The sequence below is a fragment of the Anomalospiza imberbis genome, chromosome 2 (genome assembly GCF_031753505.1).
Source record: "Anomalospiza imberbis isolate Cuckoo-Finch-1a 21T00152 chromosome 2, ASM3175350v1, whole genome shotgun sequence".
Taxonomy (NCBI): Eukaryota; Metazoa; Chordata; class Aves; order Passeriformes; family Viduidae; genus Anomalospiza; species Anomalospiza imberbis.
Genome location: NC_089682.1, coordinates 88,591,515 through 88,596,868, shown reverse-complemented (window position 1 = coordinate 88,596,868; position 5,354 = coordinate 88,591,515). Strand labels below are relative to the sequence as shown.

The window sequence follows — 5,354 nt, the reverse complement described above, 5'->3', positions numbered from 1 at the left end:
AACATTATTTATCCTTTTTTCCTTCTCAAAGATCACTTTTATTTTCCTCAGTGCAAACTGTTTGCTGTAACAATTCTGATCAGCTCTCACGCTCGTGCAGAAGCATCCAGTGTGGGTTATGTACACATTCGCACCAAGACAAACACCAGCCAGCTTTGTGACCCTCAAGTCTTGTCACTACAGTGATGTGAAGTAATTCTGGAATTTTCTAGAGAAATGAGCACTTAACTGTTTCATGACTTCATAAAATGCTACCTTGTTAAATCAGAAAGCAATCCGTGCTTTTTGAATTAAAAAAACTGGGGAGTCAAGATAACATCCAAAATTTTTAAACTGTCTCAATATTAAATTTGTAAGAATACATTTATTACTGTAATGAGAAAATGCAAAAACTGCTTTTCACCATTTTGTGTGGAAATAATAAAGAAAAGGAACCTTTTCATTCAGATTTGGGATTGCATAAGAGAAAAAGTACTTTTGAAAAATCACAAACTATTTTTTGCACTCTAACAGAAGCTAGAATACCTTCATCTTTTAGATAAAATTGAAGCACAGTTGCCCCCAAATACTGCGTTTTACTGAAACCAGTGCCTTAATGTTGAGACATATTCAAAATCAGAAATTTCTATGCTGAGTTTACCTAAGGTACTTATGTGGTTGGGGAATGGTAGTCAATAATTTAAAGTTCTTACTGACACTCTCCAAACCACATTGCCGCTTGCTCATTCCTCTTCCTCTCCCCCTTCTTCCTGCAGTGGAATGGAGAGGAGAATTGAAGGCACAAAAGCTAAAGATCATGGGTTAATATAAGAACAATTTTCTGGAATTTTCCCTATGGTTCCCAGTGCCACCCAAGCTCCTCTTCCAGCGAGGAATCAGCACCATGCTTACTTGACCAGAAGGAAACCCCTCTCCCCAAAGAGATTTCCTTCCCCACACTGCCAGCAGTGACGTAACATATACTGTTACCCCAGTTTGTATCACAGTTAAGTCCTAGAAATCCCACTGCATGACTTCCTCAAATCCTTTGCTCCAACTCAGAGCAAAAAAAAAGTCAATTCTTGCTCCATTTCTTTTTTTATTTCATTATTAACTATAGTACTTTTATGCTGAGGATCTCTTATAAATTTGTAAAATCTTTCATGGAATATTGGACTATGCAATCCAAAGAGATTATTTTTTGATTATTTTTGAATGAAGAATTAAGTTTACCTAACTTCTGGATATCAACCCAAATCCACTGAAAATTATTCCATATCTATATAAGAATGTTTTTTCTTTTCCCCTGCAAGGTCAAAAGAAATAACTATGAATAGGATAAGACTATGTTTGTAAATAGCTTCTTTTTACCTTGTAAGCATTTTACTCAACACTGAAAATGTATATATGAATATGTACAGGCACATCTTTGTATGTGTGAGCAATATTTTTAAGCCACGGGTTCTTTCTTTTTGTACATTTTATTATGCTGCTCTTTGAAGCAGTAAAATTAGTTATGGTACTTTTATTGATGTTGATTACAGGGATGTCTGATTTCATTTAGCATTCATATTGCACAGTAACTGTCTTTTATAACCACCTTACTTTCACAGATGATTTGTCCCACTGTAAAATCATTAAGGACATTCATTAGAATTTGTCACTCTGTTCCAGCAAACTAATACTTTTCAAAATAAAGGTTCAATTGTTTGCGTTTAATTTCAGTCATGTTTTCTTTTGGGCTTTAGGCCATTTTGTATTTAACATACTGCTAAGTGACTCTGGCATTGCTTAGCATTCTAAGAAGTCTTTCATTACTATTCTTGGCTGCTGATCAGAATAAGATTTAGAACTACCTTGTTCTCAGTATCTTCAATGCCACAACCTCTTCCTCTTAGTTTGTAAATAATTCACTGGAGTTTGTTTTCTAGGTGTTGGGGAACCCTTAGGCAAGACTATTCTTTCCTTGCTGAGAAGGTGCATAAGAGTACTCAGGTCCTTCAGATGTCATTGACCCAGTTTTGGGCCTAATGGGATATAGTGGGTGAAAAACTGCATGAAGTTGAAAACTCAAAGGATAACGGTCAATGGTCAAGCTGGCAATCAGCTAAAAAGAATTTTTCTTGGGAGTTGATGAAGGGCCACATCAGTGTTCTCGATGACGGAACATAATGGAACCTCAAATACCTCACAGATGACATCAAACCGGGGAAGGAGGTAATATGATAGAAAGATGGATGCCATTTGCTGTAATTTCAACAAGCTGGAGGAACAGACTGAAAACATTTATGAAGGTCAAGCAAGACAAATGCAAATCCCACAACTGAACTGAAATAACTCCATTGTACTGCAAAGTTAGGAACTGACTGAATAGAAAGCAGAAGGGTACTAGAGAATTCCAGAGGACAACATCTCAAACACGAGTCACCAGTGCACCTCTGTAGGATTCTGCGGTATTATTGAGTATATTTCCACTAAATCTTATAAGACACCAGCCACCCATGTTAGATTGGACACTTAGGTGCCTACAGATTAGATCATCTACCTTTGAGCAGATCACTTGGTGTCCCCCACCTTTTTATAGACCTTGAAGGGTGCACTCCTGCGGAGCAATTCATCTCACCTAAACTAGATTTTAAAAATCTAGATCTCAGCTTTGCCTGTTTCATCTACTACTTCAAAATATAGCTCAGAGCTGCTTATTTATATCTATTCATTAATGAAAGAGTTAATAGGATTAAATGATGTAGACAGTAACAATAAAGTAAGATGAAATATGCCTAGGGTTTTTTATTAAGTTCCAAGCCATAAAAGTAGCACTCACTGTAAGTATTAAGTATAAGTAAGTTAAAGAAAACATCTTTTCCCCATGCTGCATCAGGCACTTTCACCTTTCCAAAGGATGTTTCTGCTCTTAGGAATAACCTGAAGCAATTATACAAATTTTACTTTACTGGCAACCAGAATTAAAATGTGAGTCTTGCTGGAAGTGGCTGGAGGGCACAGCTACAAGCCAACAGATGGAAACTTCATTTCCTCTCCCATTTCCTCACCAGAGTACAGGAGCAGCTGTAATCTGTACTGCTGTACCATTGTATAGGAACTAGCTGTCTTTACTATGTAAAAAGAACCAGAAAATGTCAGTGAAGAAAGCAGCACTATAAACCCTAGAGATGATAAATGTAAAAAATGAAAGAGGGGAGATCAATATGCGCATATGTCAGGCAAATAAACTTTAGCAATTCAAGGGAAAATATCTTGGTCCAGAAAACTCTGCATTCAAAGCAATCTACAGACTTGAGAAGCATTTAGATAGGAGACAAAGCAAGCAATGCTTCCTGTAAAAACATCTCACATAAGTCACTTAACAATGGGGACATGTTGTGCTTACTGTTTAGTAGACAATTAAACAATATCTTCCTCTTAAAGAAATTGTAAAATCTAATGTCAGAACACACAGAGGAGGTGGCTTTTGAGAAAAAAAAAATATATTCTGAGAAAGGAAATTCAAAAGGAAGAGTAATTTTAAGCACATGACATATCTTTTTATCATCATACCAACACACTAAAGTACCTTCAGGCTCTAGAAACCAGTTCCTGCTAGTACACAACAGGAGTCTGCGTGGCTCACACTGACTCACTGTACTGCTGACAAAACATCCATATGCTTGTTTGTATGCAGAATGCTGTGTTAGATTTGGCAGGGAAGTTGTTGCTGGTTGTCACTGCAGTGGTGAGTTCTGCCCTGACAGTGTTTCTCAAAGTTTATGCCACCCTATTCTGTCCTAAATATGCAATGTTATTATTTTCTCCCCTGTTTTCTAGTCCACTAGTAAGTGGAAGCAGCCTTTGATTTTGTGTCAGATATTACTTTTCATCAGTGTTTGCATTTGTTCAAAGAAAAGAAGAATGAATGTACTCATCTGCAGTGTGCTGGAAGGCTAAAGCACTAATTAATCATAGGAAAAGTACAGCAGGATTTATCAATAGCTAACTGGCGTGTTCAGCTAACTAGGGTGCCTAGGCTGATTAAGTCACCCAGCTGCTGGATACACACAAGTCCACAAAGATTGCAATGCAGCTTTTCTTTCTTCATAGCATGTACCTTCATATAACATCTGAAAATTGACTGATTGCTCTTATGGTATAAATTGGATGTATATTAGTATTTTTAGGACATAAATATTTTAGGGTTATTACATTAGAGTATTATATATGTACATGTTTTTCTTATTCACCATGCAGATCCACCATTATTGTCATCATCTCTTTTGCCTGAATTTTACTGAATCCCCTCCATCCAATGCTTCACTTTCAAAATATATCAAACAAACTTCATTTACTTTCTATTCATTTTCATCAGACTTACTGCAAACTATTTTTACCCTTAAAATTTGAATGAAAGTAAGACCTTTCTTCATTGCTGATTCATGAAAACTTGCAGCAGGGATGAGATTGTTTTAGTCAAGTGAGTGCTGATAAATTGGGCACTTCAGTTTTTCATTATTCACACATTCATCCTGAAAATCTTTTGTACCACATCTTTTCACAACTAATTTATAATAACAGTGAAGTGAGTGAGTTCAGAAAAGTTCCTTTAACTACGCTGGTCTAATAATTAATAGAATAAAACAGATGGAACCAGGATATTTATACAAGAATTGCTCAAGCTTATCAATTGACCAAAGGTATAAATTCCTTCATTTTTAGTCCATACAATATAATAGAGACATGTAGTCCTGCACAGTAATTCTATAGATTTAATTTTTTTAGGTTTGTTTGCAATGTAATTCTGTAAGGCTATTTTGTCAATAGGAGAAAAAAATCAGGCACTATGAAAGCCTCCCACCTTCCATTGTTACTTTGAATTTTTTTTTAACTTAGGACACTCTCCATATGAGTGAATTATATATACTTTTAGAGTGGCAATGTCAACTGATATTAGGAGCAGCCACTTCCTCAAGTCCCAGGGTCTCAGGCTGATGATGTGGCTGCCACTTTCCTCTTTTCCCTTTGTGATGTCCACAACCAGCAGCAGTGCTGAGCACATACCCCAGACACAGTCACGTACACCTGTGCACAGTCATGGACATGCATGACAGAGACTCGTAGGACACAGACATGTCCGGTCACACAGAGGGCCACAGATACAGTGTGGCCACAGATAAGGTGTTGCCCCAGCTGCCCCCACATTCAAGACTCATACCACACAGGCACGCAGAGACACATCCCCGGCTCCTCTTGGGTTGGCAGAGGCAGAAAGTCAGTAGTGCAGCACACACCAGTGCAGCACACACTCCACACTGCCCAGGTTCAAAATACACACACATTCATGAGCTCTCCCAGCACGGGCATGCTCCCTGTGCCTGCCCAGC

General features: G+C 37.6%; 1 long non-coding RNA gene across 1 annotated transcript; it reads right to left on the bottom strand.

Annotated features, from left to right (window-relative positions):
* Positions 1–697: 697 nt before the first annotated feature.
* On the bottom strand, positions 698–4,964 carry LOC137466970 (uncharacterized). Its single transcript, XR_010995352.1, has 3 exons — positions 4,895–4,964; positions 1,213–1,285; positions 698–749 (listed from the first exon to the last, which is right to left on the bottom strand). It is a non-coding gene; the product is annotated as an uncharacterized lncRNA (long non-coding RNA).
* Between the last annotated feature and the right edge of the window lie 390 nt (positions 4,965–5,354).